At 42.5% G+C, this 19048-nt stretch overlaps 1 pseudogene; it reads left to right on the top strand.

The window, feature by feature from the left end:
- Window positions 1–476: 476 nt before the first annotated feature.
- Window positions 477–17084, top strand: LOC139219250 (uncharacterized; annotated as a pseudogene).
- The last annotated feature ends 1964 nt before the right edge of the window (window positions 17085–19048 follow it).

Genomic DNA, 19048 nt, shown 5'->3' with positions numbered 1-19048 from the left:
TAAACGGTGTGAATGCTCCACTTCTGTCTGCAGGGTCACCTGAGGGTGCGACGCACCTGAGTGCACAGACGTTACACCAGCTGGGCTCTGCTCCCCCCTGCTGGAGATCTCCCTCAAACACACTCTGATGTCTGAAGTGTGGAAATCAGATTTTAACTGGTGTGAAGTTCACTCACAACAGTAAGAGTGCTCAGAAGCAGCTGCGCAACGCTTGTGGGACTTTTTGGCGCTGGTTACGCAAAGGTTTTACGCACAGTTTAACCCTTCAGCGCGCTTCCTGTGTGTTTAAAGTTATATCTCCCCAACTTCCCTGTTTTAAGGGAATGCCGTATCTTCAATGTTTATCTGCAATGTTCATCGCACCGTTCAAACATCGCCAGCCCCAGCAGGAAAGGAGTCGGCCTCTTCCCTGTAGTTCCTGATGTCGCTCCCAGCTGCTCCCTCCCCTTTCCCGGCTCCTCCTCTGTCGGGCTTCTCGGTCCATCGAGCGATCTTTCTAAACTTTCCCTGCCCAAGGCTTCCTGGAGCCACTGTGTTAAATGTGGCGTGACAACGACAGTTGGAAAAACTGGTCCGGAGACGCGTAAGATATGAGATATAAACCATGGTGCTGATGACCGAGCAGGGGGACAGACCTCTGACCCCGTTATCCACACCGGAGCAACTTTTCAACAAGGACCCCCGAGGGAGTCGGTCGACGTAAGTCTGGAAAAGATGGAGAGGAAGGGCCCGGTTTGCTTTCCAGAAGAAGTGGGGTTCGATTCAGGCATAATGCATTGTGGTTATTTGCATTCATATCCTGCGTTTTGAATTAAAGGGCTTTGCTGACTTTTAATGGAAGCGTAAGGCGCGTACGTGGCACTGAATAGGAGCAGATATGGTCAGTTTGCGCTAAGAAAAACCTACAGATGACAGGAAATGTCACATTATTCTCTAGTTCTGAATGGTAGCTGATCTACTTTGGCTGTTTCAATGCATCACTTGTGTACATTGTATGTGTGTGTCTCCACTCCTGCACCATTAGTGTGTTGTGACATGTTTGTTGATGGTCTTGTGCATGTTTCTGATGTGCAGGAAACGAGGTAATAGTGTCCTGTGTGTTGTTTTCCAGGTCTGAGGTGGAGCATGGGGGTGAGAGGAGGTCTGGACGATCACCTGCAAACATTGAGCAGTGTCCGGACACAGAAGCAGAGCCCTCGGACAGCAGGAGGAAACCAGCAGGCATGAGGTGAAGAAGGTTAAACTGTCCTCTGTGTGGCTGCTCTTCTAATACACCTTATATAACATATTTTAAGCCATACATATATTGTGTGTTTAATGGGGGATTTGCTGCTTCTCTCTGTTTTATATAACTTACAATGGCATATTTTTGAGGTCAGACAGTCGGAGCAAATTCTTCACTTTGGACTTGATTAAACAAGGAAATTGTTGATAGCTTTTATTTTTTATTTATTGACTCCTTTATTTAAACATTTAAAGGGCTAAATCTAAATAGTTTGAAGTGCTAAGAGAACTGAATTCAACATAGATTCTTTAAATCCATACTGTCTAGTCTTTGTATTTGTGTCAACTGGGTCTTTTCTCATATAAAAATGTGGCCTTTATGCAAAAATGGTTGTTTAAGTCATCTTCAGTGGAAATCCAAAGATTATAATGATTATGTTCTTGAAAATGAAGTCATATTGTTGCCCAAAGCGGATTCACTGCACTAGCTGAGTGCTCTAATTCCACGTACCTGCTGTTTACCTGCATGACCAAAGTGCTGTTGACAGATTTTGCTGTTGCTGTGTAAGCAATCCTTATATAACTACAGCTGACACCATGCAAAGCTTTATTATTACTAATAATATATTCTGTGTGGATCATGTGAAATATGTGTTTTTAAGTGTTATAAATGCTGTAGCTGCAGCTGTCTCACAGTCGCTGACATATCTTACCAGTCCTGTTTTTGATTAAACATAATCTGCCATTTTATTCAGCAGGTTGAAACATGTGGAGCAGCTTTCACCAGTGCAGAATCCAAGTGACTGTGAAATCAAGTTTGAGAGGAAGAAATCCCTGCCCAGCCACGTAGGAGACACAGTCCGATCCAACAATTTCCACGAAACTTTGTAGAAGTTTTTGCAGCTTCTTAACGAAACAAATGTCTTTTCTGTTCTTTCCAGTTATCTAAGACAAATGCCCAGTATCATAAGTTATTCAAGGAGGTCAGCAAAGATGAGTTACTCAGACAAAGTAAGTTTTAGAGTCTCTCCTCACATGTAAGCAAACAAATGTCTGATTGTTAAACTAAAGTGTGAAATACTGTTTGTGCCCACAGGTTACACTTGTGCCCTGCAGAGAGACATTTTATACCAGGGCAAATTGTTTGTGTCTGATAACTGGATCTGTTTCCACTCCAAAGTCTTTGGCAGAGACACCAAGGTATGATACTGGAAGAAAGAAAATATTAGAGTTCAGGGCCAGTTTGGGTTTTATATGATGGTGTTTTCTCATCTCCAGATTTCCATCCCAGTGGTGTCTGTGACGTTTATCAAAAAAACTAAAACTGCATTATTGGTGCCAAATGCCCTTGTGATAGAAACAGCAAGTTATCAGGTAATAAGACCGTAGACACAATCAGTTTTTTTTCCCAATTTGATGTAAACATTAAAGTGATTCTAGCTGACTGCTGTTTTCCAGCATGTGTTTGTGTCCCTCCTCTCTCGTAACACCACCTTCAAACTCCTGAAGTCCATCTGCATTCATTTGGAGGTAAATAACATCTTCTATGAAACATACTTTTGCTAATTGAAGTCAGTGGTTTCTATCTTAATTACAGCTAAATTTTGTCGATGTAGTGTGGTATTTTTTTTTAAGTTAAACGATTACTTTGTAAGCATGAGAAAAAAAACTACAGCTCCCCTGAATAAACTACAAATGATGGAAAGTTAAACACTTGAGAAGTGGCCATAAACACTTACTTTAAATGAATGCTAGTGTAGCTTTTGCTGGGTTTTTCCTGGAAAAACATATACAAAAAATCTTTTATTCCCACTGCCATCACCACCCTGAACAGTTTGAAATAACAAATTAAAGTCCCGCCAGATACGCTACACTGCACTGTCATATATATATATATATATATGTATATATATATATCTCGCATAATGTTTGTGTTTGTACTGTGTCTTGTGTGTTTTTATCTATTTATTTTGGAGCCTGCCAAAGATGAATGTCTGTCACTTGTGACAGACAATAAAGGTTATCTAAATAGCGAATTGTTGGCTAACACGTTAGCCATAAAGATGAGCAGAACAGCTAACTTAACTTTGTCCAAATGCACATAAACCTCCAAAAATCCACTGTACAGCACCAAATGGCAGACTAACAAATTAGCGACCTGCTAGTGGAGCATTTAGCAGCTAAAGAGCTAGATATTTCCCTCAGAAGGTGGTGGAGACCAAAACAGAGGTAAAAGTAGAGTGAATATTGCAGTCACCAATTAGCCAGAAAGGATGTTGTCACTGCTGCGAATTGGCAAAAAACTGTAAATACTAAAAAAGAGAATGATTTTCCTCTACATACTAATGGGTGGACTCTGTTATTGCAGGTGGATAAACCTTGTAGCAGCCCTGTTACTTCCTCCTGTGAAAACAGCTTCAGAGTGAAGTGCCCGTCATCGCTTCCTCTGGTCAGTCAGGCATCTGCTCGTCCATTTCATGGGATGTTTTTCTACAGGAGATTTTAAAAAAACAAATTCTCCATTGTGATAAAAGAGCTATAGAGACGCCTTGTTGTCATTTTATACAATACCCACTCTGTATGTGGTATCCATTGTATATCTTCCTGTGTGTGCGCTGCAGGACTTTTCTAGAGACTTCTCTGACCTTGATGGGGTTGTGCAACAAAGACGGCAGGAGATGATGGAGAGCAGCAGCTCCGGCTCTCAAACTCCAGATTATGATAAAATAACTGGTGTGTGCTCCATCCTCGTCGCTCTACATGTACTTCTAGCCTTTACAAAGCTACTACATACTCATTGTAATCCACTGTACACACTTTGCAGAGTTCTTCTTCCCTCCAAATGTGCTTAGGGTGTCATGTGTCACTGTGGCTCAGACAGTCTTAAGTTTACAAATAGCTGGAGTGAAGGCAAGTGAAATTTGAGCCACTGAGGCTTTGTTAAAGCAAAGACGGTTGGAATGAAAACAGCAATGATCCTGCAGGGTGATGAATGACATCTTCAGCTCATTGTTTATGCCTTTTATGCTTTGTGTTAATATCACAAGCTAGCGCAGAGCACACGTTGATCTGGACGGATGTTTGTCCTTCTATTAATAACATTTACTTGCAGGCAGCCGGAGTCACAGGTTCTTTTGTGTTTATTTGAGCAGACTTCACCGGCCTCCCGGACACATTTCTAAGTGCCGTGAAGAGCAGAGAGGTTTCAGTCCACGCAGACATCCACCTCCAGGCTCCAAGCCAAAAGCACGGAACTGCCCTCAAAAACGGTAGTTTAATACCGGATCTCTTGAACCAAAAAGAAGCTTTGTTAATACTTATGTAGTTTTGGGTTTCGGTGATTCCCAGGAGGAATTCAGAGTGAATGAAAATATCAGCTACCAGTAATCAGTGTATATCTAAAGGAATAGTTCTCATGTCTGTACTGGAAAAATGAAGCCACTGACAGCTACTGGAACCAGGAGGACAGTCAGTCCAAAGGTATATAGCCTCCCTGTAAAACCCCAGTGTTTGGTCTTTAAACATTAGATATTGTACATATGAAATAAACAGGATATGACGTGTTAATCAGTGTGCTGGGCAGCTTGGACAGCTGATTCCAGTCTTAATGTTAAACTAATCAAACCATCTTATGGCTCCTGCCGAACAGACATGAGAGCGGTGTCCATCTTCTTCTCTAACTCATGTACTAAAATGTCAAACTATCCCTTTAATCTTTCAGCTCGTTTGTTTCTTCACAAAAAAGTAACATGCTATTACTACTAGCAACCACTACATCAATGCTTCTCTTTTTGTTTTTCCTTCAGGGTCCACTAAGCCGACAGTCAAAGACAAACCCTCTCAGCCCATATCGCTACACGCCATCCTCCTCATCTATTTGTTTCTGTGAGTAACCTTTCATTACGTGGAATACGAGCAGCCAGAGCGCTCTGACAAGACAATAGACTGATTCCTCCGAAGAGCTGATTTCCATTATTTGGCCGTGGTGGTGATTGTTGTGTGTGGTTGGTATTTGAATGTGCATGTGACCGTGTGTTTGTGTGCCTTCACAGAGTCAGTGTTCTCGTCCTGTCCTCCTGTTACATGGCTTTCAAGATCGTGGCTCTTGAGCATCGTTTGAACTCCCTGGTGTCGATGGGGGAACATGTTCGTAATGAGTAAGAGCCAGATTCACATGTTATTTAGGGCTGCGATTAATGATTATCTTCACTGTCGATCAGTTGGTTGCTGTCAGTCATGCGGTTTTATTTACCTTGGTAAAGGTTCACCCTCACATGTTATTTGCTTAATAATTTCTTTCAAATCTTGTTGCAGAAATGCTGTGAGCCACAGGTCCCAGAGTGAAGTGAATGCTGAGATCTATGGAGAGCTTTCTACCAATTTGTTCAAGCTAGAAAAGGTTTGTTTGTATAGATTTTGTTCATCCAACTGTTTTATATCATATCATGAGTCAAAATGTTTTGAACTGATTCAAACAAGTGTCAAACAACATGGAGGACTTCTTAAAGTGTGTCGTCCAGTAAAGGAGTAGGGAAATATGTTTATTTGTATTCTTGCTGGTTATATTTAGAGATTGGTACTTGTCTAATATCTGTATGACGAAGCTAAAGCGAGGACAGAATCCATCGTAGCGTTTTGGCCATCCTGGCACCCCTTCCTGTTCTCCAGACACGGTCGCAGCAGCTGAAGCCCGAGGTTTTCCAGGAAAGTGCATCACCTGTGAGATCTTCTGTCCCCCCCAAGTTAGAAATTTGCATGGGAAATCCTCATGTGCATTTACACTATATCAGCAAGGCTGCTGAGCCACCTTCTTGCCACCAAAAAGCAGCCAGAGAGAGAGGAGAGAGTGAAAGGAGGAGACTGATCCTGGATATCAACACACTCAGGCTGAGGCTGCCATGTTTTGTCTGTGTGGCGCCGAGGCTGCTTTGCATCAGGCCGTGTCAGTGCAGGCCTGCTCGATGGGTGTGGTACACGCTTTGACTCCAGATCTACCTCTGTGGAGGACATCGGCCCTGAAAAGTTGCCTTGTGTCCCCAGAGAAAGATTGAAGTAATCAATGTCGTTGATCCCTTTCGGACCACAGATTTTGCTGAGCCACGGCTTCAGTGATAAGAGTCTGCTGAACCTGTTGTTTCCTCACTGACCGTCTGCCTCACTGGGCCGCTCAGAAGAAACTGGGCCTCCAGTTCAATGAAATGCTGCTTCTGATCGCTCTCTGCAAACATTGCACTTTGTCATCAGAATTTCCCTTTTTTACGACACAGACCAGCATATTTTAACTACATTTATATTTCATACTGTCGTTTCAGATGGTTTTACTGTGCATAATTTCACACATCCTACATTTTTTAAATCCTAGATTCAAAGAAACCTCCAGAAGCTACTTGAAGAGACTTGAGAAGAAGATGGTTGTCTGTTGGCCCATCCGGAGAGAAGCTTTACCTTTTTATTAGAAATATCACAGAAGATCAGCAGTGATCACGTTTGGTAGATCTGTTGCCAAAGCACGGACAGCTCTCACGGAAAGCTTTCTTAAGGGTGCGTGACCTTTAACTTGAATTGTGCAATAGTAGCTCCTTTGCCCTTTCGCCTCAGGACTCTTTCTGAACAAAATGTTGTGCTTGAGGGTGAACTGAAGTAGCATGTTAGTGTTAGTGAAGAGAAAGTTTAAGCATACATGTAGTATTTATCTAAGAGCTTTTATTTTGCATTTCACAATAGTGGGATTTTTAAGGTCCAAAGGTCCTATTTCAGTGTTTTCTAAACATTTCTTAAAAGGTCAACTTGTGCTGTTCATGTTTTTTTTGTAGTTAGAATGAAATTACAAATAAATTATATTTATGTCATGTATATAAATCACTCAGCTGGGGATGTTTCTACAATATCTTTCATTTCATTTCAAGGCAACTTCTTCTTGCAGTGTATGGTGTCTAGAGATTGAGATGTGAAGTAGATGCAAAAATCTAACATTTATCTAATCTAACATGAGAACATAATTCTCATTGTGCCCAAATCAGTAGTTTAACAACCAATGAATTACATGTTTATTCAAGAGAGCTTCTCAACTGATCCTATTTTTAAAATATGTCCTGTTTTACTTGTGTTGTTACCTTAATAAGTGTCAAAAAACATTCCCACCAACACTTTGATTTAGTTGCTGCTGAGTGTTCGTGTATTAAAAGGTCCAGCCGACTATTTCAGGAGCAACGAATGAAGCGAATGAGCTTGTGTTTTGGTGGCGTGCTGAACCCTGTTGTTTACATTTAGGCCACAGACTGTGCCTTTAACTATTGTCTGTATCGCAGTCCTGGAATAAATGCCTCTCACATGGTGTCTGTTGAGCATTTGTATTTGCAGGGCGCTCACCGGCCTCCCTTCCCAAAGTCTGACCACACAGTCATGTGACTCAGCTGCAGAGCATAAACACATGAATGCAAGCAAGAGTTCAGCGGGGGAATGAAATAAAGGACATTTACTAAAGCACTGCTCTGTAGTACAAATCTCAAGTACTTTACTTGAGTATTTATGACATGTTGTACCTCTACACTACATCTTAGCAGGGAATATTGTAATAGTTACAAGATTTGACAAACAAAGTTACAACTACAACAGAGAAATGCTGCTTGGACAGTAATGTATGACAGTAATGATATACTATGTAAAACTACATGTATGTAATACATGTACATTACTTGATTAAAGGACTTGAGTACTTCCTTCACCTCTGGCAGGTGTGCAGACAGGTGTGGTATCTGTGGATGTTTAGGTAAGAGAGCCAGAGAGGAGGTATGTTACGTGTTAACATATAAGGACATGGTGTTGTAGGGTGACTTCCCAAGAGAGACAATTTCTACACATCCCTCCATATTTGGGCAAGACCCCCTTTGGGTCTTGCTACTGAGGGAAACCATATGGTGAGGTAAGCTTTCTTAAAGGTATAAAAAGATGGTCAGAAGAGGAGCTCGGGGAAGACGCTAATTTGGCCAGAGGTTACAAGACATATGATTGGGTTACGTCTTTCCAGGCAACCATGGCGTCTGTTAGACAACTGATCTTTTTGTAATAAACCTATTTTTATGCAACAAGTCGTTGTCAGCGGACGTTTTCCTTTCATCATCTGCACATCATCGGTACCTGAGGAGGTTTTTCAGCTCCTAATTTATTCTTTTGGTGTCATTTTTGAAAACATTTGTGTGCCTTATATCACACTTTCTATCTATAGTGGTAGAAAGTAACTAAGTACATTTACTCAAGCACTGCAAGTACAATTTTGAGGTATTTGTATTGAAGTATAAACTTTAATTATTAGTTACTTTCTAGATTCAGAGATTAATAAAACAAAACACGAAGGACAAATCATATGATGCATTATTAAAGATTAGGATAAAATAAAGGGGGAAGGTGTATAAAGTAATTAAAGTCAGCTCCACATTACCAACTACTACATCAAAGTGAAGTACTATAATAAATACTTTCACTTTATGTGTATTTCATGTACCTTTACTCAAGGTGAGACGCTGCAGGTGAAGAATAAAAAATGTAACAAATGGCTCTCACCGGGAAACTTTCCCACTGGTTTTTTCACACTGAGACAATTATTTGTATTAAATGTTTTCTGAAATGTTATATTAAAACATGCAAATGATGCATTATCTAAGTAAATATGCAATACTTTGCATTTCATTACATTTTCAGAGCAGAAATCTAAACATTGGATAAAACCAGGTCCAAAATTCTTGTTGCATGATGTTGACATGTAAGAGCCAAAAGAATATAATATCAATAATATAATATCCCACTGTCAATAATATAATATCCCACTGTCAATGGCCATTAATAAACTATTTTTGCAAAATGTCAGGAATAAATTGTTGCATAAATCAGGCCAGGAATGACATATGTACAAACCCCCTCTGTAAAAACCTCCAGAATACAGAAAGGAATGCAACTGGAAAGTCTGACTGAAGTGGAGATTTATGACTCTGAGTCTGAGAAAAAACTCATTTTGAGAAAAACAGTCTTTAAAGAGACACAATTTACAGCTGCTAATATACGAACACAGCAAAACCAACACCTCAGTGTGTGTTTTGGGAGCTGTGGAAGAAATATTATGGAAGCAAAATATCTTAAAACTTCAAAACTGATGAGTGCATTAAAAAAAATGATGTCTTTGAATGCAGGAGTAGTTCAACACTGTGGCATTAATATTTCCACTGAAGTAAAAGCTCTGAATACTTCCCCCGCCAATGTAAACACTTTACACAGGGAGCCCTCTTATCCCCTCAACACACATACATGAGCATGCATTCATACATACATGAACAAACATGTCTAAACATGAGTTAATCCCACACTAATGATGCAGAGTGCTCCAGAAAAGATGAGAAAGGAGGACAATGAAGAAGAGAAAGTAGAGCCAGTGAAATGTGCATCTCCACTCTGTTTACTGAGCTCCCAGCTCAGCGCAGCCCGCCCACTCGTCAGGTCTGAACCAATGACATTCACGCCTCCACATCTCCTCTGCCTATCAACCCCGGTCCAGTCCCCCCCCCCACCATGACGTAACGCCCAGTCTGAAAGTGCAATGGCGATATTGGACAATAACAGCCATCGCTTTTGGGGACCACATCTATATTATGTGGCTAACGTCAAAGAAAACACCTCCAGCCGGCTGCACAACCACATATAAGATCGGCACAGTGCGCGAGCGTCAACCTGCGACCCGGAAAGGTGATTTCACAGCCTCCGCACGCGATGACAGCTTAGACTGAAAACGCTGGTAAGTGCAAACTCTGGTGATTGCAACAGCATTTGCAAAAGAAAAAAAAAAAAAAAAAAAAAAAAGCGTTCCCAGTTAATGGTCTCTTGCAGCTTCGGATTTCAAAGGGGCGTGGCGGCGTGCAGGGTACCACTTCTGACTAAAGGATGCTGATGGCTTAGCAACAGCGACAAGGAAGGGAAAAGGAAGCAGGGGAGAGACAATGGATGTGCGATTTGTCAGCATCGTTGCTGGGTAGGCTGAGCAGAGCGTGCATTGTGTGAGTAGGAGGAGAGGACGGTCCTCAGTTTGTGCCAAGTCAAAGCACAAGGAGCCATGGATGCAGAGTTGAAATGTAAACAAAGGGTGTGGGCCTCAGAGCCGGCCTGTGATGCTGAGCCACACACACAGAGGAACCATCGCTGGTGCTGGTTCCACACATGAGACAGTCCCGTTTAATGGCTGACAGCGTGCTCTAAGGCCGGCCACAGGCACATCCCGCTCCCCTCTAACTGTTGCATCAAAACGAAGTGATTTCCTCCTCACGCCTTGACATGTTCGCCTCTCTCCCCAGGGTGTGACGTGTGAACAGACACCATGGCCACACAGGAACCGTCCCCTCCCTCGTCCATGGAGAGCAATAAACCCGGCTTCCCCAAGAAGATCCTGGGCAACAAGCTGGAGGACAAGCACCTGTGCAACTGCTGTCACAACATACTCAGACGACCGTTTCAAGCCCAGTGTGGACATCGCTTCTGTTCCTACTGCTTCAACCGGACTGTCAGGTGAGGACCTGCTCGGCCAGCAGCAGTTCAGGGGAACATGCAGTAGAGGAGGAAATACTCCGATCTTTTATTTATCTGTAAAACAGCAATAGCACAATACGAAAGTGTGAAAGTACACAAGTATTAGCATCAGAATATACATAAAGTACTAAAACTTACAGTACTCATGGTGCAGAATGACCCACCTCAGAATAACAGGATGTCTTATATTACTGAATTATAATTGTTGATGCATTTGTGTGTGTATTACTTTGATGATGATGATGTTTTTATTATTATTAATCTGAATCTGAAATGTAGCTAAAGCTATGAGATAAATGAGTGGAAAGTGTAAGATGTAGTGGAGTAGATGTACAAGTAGCATAAAATCAAATGTTTCAGTACAAGTACCTCAAAATTGTAAAATAAGTGGCAAATTAAAGTAAATGTACTTAGTTACTTTCCACCTCTGTGTATGTGATGTTTGCATGTTCTGGATGTGCCGTATATCAGCGTATAACGTTGTTGTGTTGCAGCAATGGACCCCAGAAATGCAACGCCTGCATCAAAGAGGACATTTTTGAGGATCCTACATCGATTCTGAAACAAGGATGTGTGAGTGTTGATGCATTTTTAACCCATTAAAGAAAAAGGATTTTCTTCAGTTGGAACTGAATTCTTGATATGATACAAGCACATAATTGGTACCATGACAGCTGCAGCTGCACTCAGGAGTCAGGCTTGTTTTCTCCATCAAATGTCAGAATACAGTAAAAAATGTCCGTCACAGATTAAGGAAGCTTAATCTGATGTCTTCTAATGTTTTTTTAACCAGTCTCCTTTTTGTTTTGACCAGTTTTACCCATATACTCACTACTAATACTCACTGCCTTGTACTTCTTGAGTAAATCTCCTTCGTTACTCTCCATCAGTGGCCACAGTTAGAGAAACTTTAGCCAACCACATCACAACGTACTGTTCGTCTATTTACGCTTCTCTTTTGGGATTATTGACCAAAGACTTGTAGGTGTTAAGGAGCCACAGTGACAAAACTCAGAAACTAAACTAGGAAATAAAAGTCACTTTTACCTTCATGTGTATATTTCCACTGCATCGGGGACCATGAAGATGATAATTAGTCTTTTTCACTTTTATCTCTATAAACATGTGCAAACTGGACAAGAAATTTCTTTCGTTCCGTGTAATAATGGATGAGAAAGAACTTGCCTGTCCCTCTCCAAACCGGCATTTACGGCTCGCTGGCGTTGAGGGCTTGTTCAGACCAGCAGTGAATAAAGCTGCCTCATGCTTTATTTGTGAGCAGACAAGCAGGAAAAATGTTGCTGCTCACGTTTGCTTGTTCTTCCCAAGTCTCTCCTAAAGGCACATTTTACAGTACGTGGTCATATAAGGACTGGGAAAATAAACGAGTGCATATCTGTTGAATAGAAAGCTTCCCTCAACATAAATAATACATATGATAGCAGATCCTTCTGTTTCCTCCTGTTGTTTCAGGCTTTTCCCGACAACGCAGTTCGAAGGGAAGTGGAACACCTTTCAGCTATTTGTGTCAATGAAAGTTGCACTTGGAAAGGCAGTATTAAAGAGTATGAGGTGAGGTGACCTTTCGTTTGCTTTCACGCTTTTGTTTTTGTTTGACCAGTTGCAGATCTTTTGTTCTTATTCTTACCGTTGTGCCACTGACATTCTCAAATACCTGCACAAACTGTTACACACCAGATATTTCGTCGTACAGTACTGTCCACTAACTAAGCACACTGCAGTACTGGAAGGACAACTTACGCTCTACTTTTTACAGCTGAACCACGAGGGGAAGTGTGAGTTCATGATCATCCCCTGCCCCTCCTGCAAAGAGCGAATCCGCTTCAACGAACAGGAGCGCCATAACGAGCGAGAGTGCCCGGAGAGAACGCTCAACTGCAAGTACTGCAAGGAGCCATTTCACTTCAAAAACATCAAGGTTAGAAATGATTTATTCAGACGGGCTAAGATGCTCGGCTTGTCTGGGCCGGTGCGGCGCATAACAGCAGCTCTCTGTGTGTCGTCTGTTTGTTTTTTCCAGGCGCACGATGAGATCTGTCCCAAGTACCCGATGATCTGTGAAGGCTGCGCCAAGAAGAAAATACCCAGAGAAAAGGTAAATCTGTAAACATTACGCAGACAAGATGGGAACATTTGGTTGCAGAGGGAAGGTCACAGTCCCATCGTGGCTGCTTAGCCCCAGTTTGTGCCTCTCATGTATCCTGATTACACTCAATTCACAGAGGTGAGCAGTTGTTTTTCACTGACAAGCATCACATGAGATCTTAGAAAAACTGTTACTGCTGTTCTGGAGTTGTTTCCAGAATCAGTACAGACTTATATTCTGTCAAAATGTAAAGATAAAAATAATAATCTAAATAATTTAAATCAAAAGATGTGATCTTGTTTCCTATCCAGGTAGCTGGACATGACACATTAAAACTGTGGTATTCCTGTGTTAAAGTATAGAAGCTTCATCTTGGGCCACCATCTTTGTTAGACTTGGAAACAGACATGGGTTAAAATTCTTTTTTATTATGCAACAGACAATATTTTTTCATCCAGATATGCTTTAAGCCCCTTTTGAGATCGCCAGGTATATGATGTCAGAACAACTGCTGCTCAGCTCTGTCGACCGATGAGATGCTAACCTTGCTAATGCTTTGTATTGTTTTCTTTTCCATAGTATGTGGACCACATTAAGTTCTGCACCAAATTCCGAACTCCGTGTCGATTTCACGTCGTGGGATGTGACATGTCTGTAAGTAAATAATCACTCTTATGTATTCACATAAACGTTCAGATGGGGGACTGTATGACTGTACGATCAGGGTGGGACAGGAAGTCACAGGGAGAGTTCAAGATCATTCACACTTTTACCCCTCGAAGCTTTATGTTCCACTTTTTTGAAAACCAAAAGCACATTTTTGCATTTATATTTGCATTTCTCCATAATGTAATCCCGACAATAGAAATCTATCAAATAATAATTTTTTTGCTTTTAGTACAGTAAACCTTCAGATACCTCTCTTTGTTTCGTTTGGATTACATTTAGCTCTGAACAGTATTTGCATTGTTTTATAATATACCAAATCATTTATAAACAGTCCCGCCCTTATACAGCTGATTAGAGTGCATGTATGTGTTTGTTTCTTTTACTTTTTCTCCCTTTTTGCAGGTGGAAAAGGAAAAGATTCATGACCATGAGCGCGCCTATGCCTACGAGCACCTCAATCTGTTGCTGCACTACATCATGGGCATGAAAGTGAGCATGGAGGGCCTGCAGCCCCAAGGACTGGAAGTAGCCGGACACAAACTGGTGGAACTCCAACAGTCCCTCAGGGAGCTCGAGGCCAGAGTCTCCCAGCTTAGCACCTCCTCCTCTGGGCCTCCCGTGCAGGGAGCCGCCGCCTCCTCCTCATCCTCCAGCTCCGGTCCTCCTGGTCCACAGGCGTCAGCTCCTCTCCCCCCGCCGCCCACTCTGGCTCCCACTCTGTCTGTGTCTACCTCCTTCACACCCCTGCCCAGCTCCGTGGGTGCGGCGCTGGAGCTGCAGCTCCACAGCGAGAAGACCAAGGTGGTCGAGCTGGGCCGCAGGTGTACGGAACTTGAAGTCAAAGCAGGCACGTTTGAAAATGTGGTGTGTGTCCTGAACAGAGAGGTGGAGAGGTTTGCGACCACCATGGAAGCCAGCAACCGTCAACACAAACTGGACCAGGACAAGATTGAGGCTCTGAGTAATAAGGTAGGACTGGAATGACACAAAGTTAGTCAAATCTGAACACACATATTTTTAGATTCAGTGTGACTTTCCAAGAATATAATTATCTCTGATGTCCTCAAATAAGGCTCCATAAAGCCACTAAGAAAGCATAGAAACAGATGCTCTTTATAACGTCAGAACTTGCATGAGAAGCATCACATTTTTAAGGAATTCAGTGACAGTTGTCTTTACATCCACAGGCACACTGCAAACAGGAAATGCTACTAGCTAATTCGGCATACTTGTAATGACGCCAATTTACCAGAATCTAAACACATATAGCATAAAAACATGGGGGTTCATGTTGTGGCAGTACAGTATGTACAGTTTATGTCCCCCACACAAGGTATAATAACAGTAATAACTACTAGAAGATGATAACACTAACCCTGGATTAGCCGAGCAGCACGCAGAAAACCCCGGGTATACAAGAGTGGGCCCAAACAAGACCTGAATACCAGTTTAACCTTTAAGCCGTGTGGGACTGTGAACTAGAAAGGCGGAGTGTGGCAGCAGGGCCGAGTGTGGCAGCAGGGATCAGCGTAGGAGGGAGTCATGTTTATGTTCCCCACCTTGTTGTGAGAATGGGTTGTGATTGGTGTGTGACTCACAAGGAATGCTGAGTTAATCCGCAGACTGTCAGCTGATTACAGTTGGGGCGTGTGACTCCGTGTCTTGCATGAACTAACACAATGCTTCATTTAATATTTCGCTTTTCATGCTGCACTATCACTAGTTTATGTTTTTGGCATTATTAAGGCTCAGAGCTCCTCCATTGCCATTTCTATAGAGATATTTGCCCTGTGGACATTCAGACAATTTCAAATTGCAATATATTTTATTCATTAAACTGTCCCTAAACATGTATCGTTGAGTGCCACTTTAAGTGCAGTTTAGTTTTTATGTGGCTTTCCTGTGCTCTGTTCCAGGTGCGACAGCTGGAGAGGACCGTGGGGCTGAAGGACCTGACAGTTGCTGAGATGGAGGGCCGGCTGAGGGAAATGTCTGCCACTACCTTTGACGGTGTCTTTGTCTGGAGGATCTCTGATTTTGCCAAAAAAAGACAAGATGCCATCGCAGGTCGAGCCCCTGCCATGTTTTCACCAGGTAACGATGTCTGTTATTACTGATTATAGGACTTCGTGGGTCCAAAATGTCCTGCAGAAAGAACAACCTCAGGTCCTGGTTTCAATAAACCACCTTAACCTGTTTTGACAAATGGCCAAAGCTGAATCTTCCCTCTACTTCCTTTCAGCCTTCTATACCAGTAAGTACGGCTATAAGATGTGTCTGCGGATCTACCTGAATGGAGATGGGACGGGGCGTGGCAGCCACTTGTCCTTGTTCTTTGTGGTGATGAGAGGACTGAGTGACGCTCTGCTCAAATGGCCTTTCAACCAGAAGGTAAAAGACCGACAGACGAAAGGGGAAATATGCTGCTGAACAGTTTGCCGTCCGCTTTTAGGTACCAAACAGTCAAGTTGTGCTTGTTTTTATTTGCTAAAGGACTGCAAGGACGAAAAGATGCTGAAAACAGTGCATTTGGTCTCCTGCTGTATGAAACAGTCCAGTCTCAGAGCTCATAAAGTGGCTCTTTACATCTGTTGTTTTTTATTATCCCCTTAAATTTCGCACCCCTGACAACAACTTGTGGGGGCGTTCAGGGCGTTGTGTCAGACGACAGAAGGGACTGTGTTGGTGGTGGCGTGTTGTTTAAGGCTCCTGTGAAAGCTGAAATACAATCCAGGAAGTCCAGCTGGAGTATCTGGATGCTGAAAGGTGGATTTCGCAATTCTGGACAAAGATTGTTGAAATTTCGCCAGTTAGCATGTTTAGATGGTTAGCGTGTGTCAGATTTACTGTCAGCCGTGCTCCCGCTGCCTCCTTTATCCCCAAAAGATGCCAAAAAACTCCACAGCAGTTTATAATATTCACAGACTGGATTTTACAACGCTGGAAAAACACAAATCAGAAGTTGAACCATAAAAACTTGCTGTTTGTGTTACAAAGTCATCTAGCAGGAATGTGCACTTGCTTGGATTTGATCGGCCGACGCAGCAAAAAGAGAATCAGACAGACGGCCCTGAGTTTTGTTTTACTGGAGCTGCATCGTCTGAACGTGACCTTTAGCAAACATCCCCCAAAGTTTCCAAGAGTGAGCCATGAAAACAATCTCTGCTTCATTCCCAGGTGACTCTGATGCTGCTGGACCAGAGCAACAGGGAGCACATCATCGACGCCTTTCGACCCGACGTCACTTCCTCCTCCTTCCAGAGACCCGTGAGCGAGATGAACATCGCCAGCGGCTGCCCGCTCTTCTGCCCGCTCTCCAAGCTCGATGCCAAGAACTCTTACATCCGCGACGACACCATCTTCATCAAGGCGATCGTGGACCTCACCGGCCTCTAGATGGCTCCACAGGGCGGTACAGTTTGGCAACCAGGCAGCTCTTCGACCATTAAGGCTTCATTTTGGCTCAGTCGTGGTCCCTTCAGGGCTCTGTTCAGGCATCCTACTGTCCCCTGCAGCTTAAGGGAGACAAACATGCTTGCGACTGTATGCTGCATGTGGCTGCAGTTTGCTCCGTCCAGACGGCGCCGGCATTGTCATATCTGGGTGCAAAACATTTCTTTTCTTTTGACATCACAACACCACACCCATGGTGATAAAGTGTCACTCTGTTGTTGCACATAAGTTTTCAGTTAAAGGACACAAAAGCAAGCACCAGTGCAGCGCAGGCAGTGCAGTGTTGAGCAGAAGCAGAGATGTCCAAGTGAACAGTTCTGGTGGAGTGAACAGAGTGAATAGCCTCTTTTTTTTTAATCTCCTACAGGACGTTTAAGACTTGGGATGTTACAGAACACGCAGACCGCGTTAGAACAGGATTGTAGATTACAGATAGTTGATGTGATCATACTGATGTCAGTGTAGAAAGCTGGCAGTAGACTTGAAATAGCGTTAGAGCATGGCTTGGTGCAGTTTTTACTTTTTCTTGCAGATTGTGGATATTGTGAGCTTCTCAATTCCAGTGTCGAGTGAATTTGCATAGACAAACGTGGAGTTATGTTATGAATAAGATTACAGGCATTTTCTGCCCTTTTTTTGCGCAGAGTGCATGCCGCCGGCGTTTTAAGTATACAGCTGCTCCTTATTTCGACTGAGCTTTATGAAGGTTCCTCGTTAGTTGTTAAAGTTGTTAGTGAATTAGCCATCCGTGATGGTGGACATTGCCTGCATGTCTTTGGAACCAGGCTATTTACATGTAAAGTTAGTGTTGCGTATTTGTTCCTATTAGGGGTTGGTGGTTCTGATTGGTGGTTTGGTACATCTGTGGAAGATACAGTGGAGTTACCAAGGAGTCAGGGCAGCTTGCCAGTCAAGCCTGAGGCGTAAAACTTCCTTGTGTCTTTGTCTCTGACAAACATGCATAGCTGGAGTTTTCCCTGGGATATGCTCACTAGCTCACATCTCAACACATAGTACTGTGCCCCACCACAGACTGAGGTTAACACGGATTCCACGAAATGAAGGAATTGTTTGTTCCTTGTTTTCTGTCCATGCGGTATACAGTGCATATGTGTTTTCTGCTGCTCTGAGATAGAATACTGATGTGAATCTAATATATATGTAGGTGCAATTATACATGAGGTAAATGTGTGTGGGGGTTGAGAGGCTGAAACGAAAACAAGAGATTGTTATACTTTGTCGTAGGTCGCGGGCCGTTATTGGCATTATTTATTGATGTTCAGTGCAGCCCCAGATTAAACTCTTTAGTGTTTTAATGTGCTCTCACTGACTTCCAATAAGGCACCACAAATCTACATTATACGTTTACGCTGACATGTAATTTTTCTATGTGTCCACCAGAGATTGCTGTTGTACTTACTTAGCATGCATGCTGAGGTTTTTAAGGTTCACGCTGGCCTGTTTGAAAACCAATCTCGACCTGTATTGAAACCTCTCTGTGCATGGGAGGCTTCAATTCATATTCACTACGGAGTTTCACATTGGTTTCCTCTGTGAGCCGCGTGTGAGAGCATTTATTTGTATTTGTTTGGAGGAAAATATGTAATCATAGAATAGTTATTATGTTATATCTGGCGCTGCGTCTGTTCAACGGACGCTCCTGCCTATATTCATAGCAATTTATAAATATGTATCTTTCATATCATAATGTTCAAATAATCTATATATCAATGTTAATATACACAAGATGTTATAATAAACATAGTATTACTGAATACCTTATTAATTCTATATCTATATGCCAGCTTTTTGTTTGTCAAGATGGTTTGAACAGGCCAGGACAACCCCCTTTTGTGCAGTAAGGATTTATGATTCCTTTTAGAGTGCAATATATGATTATGTCTGCTAGATTTTGATGACACCTCGGCTTTAAGGGTTTACAGAGATCATACTCGACTTATTTGTTTACATTACTCATTACGGCGCTGAAGAACTGCAAACAATTTTGAGCTGTTCAAGGAAAAAAAA

This window comes from Pempheris klunzingeri, chromosome 19, assembly GCF_042242105.1.
Source record: "Pempheris klunzingeri isolate RE-2024b chromosome 19, fPemKlu1.hap1, whole genome shotgun sequence".
Taxonomy (NCBI): Eukaryota; Metazoa; Chordata; class Actinopteri; order Acropomatiformes; family Pempheridae; genus Pempheris; species Pempheris klunzingeri.
The sequence above is the reverse complement of the archived record's forward strand: the minus strand, read 5'-3'. Positions and strand labels throughout refer to the sequence as shown.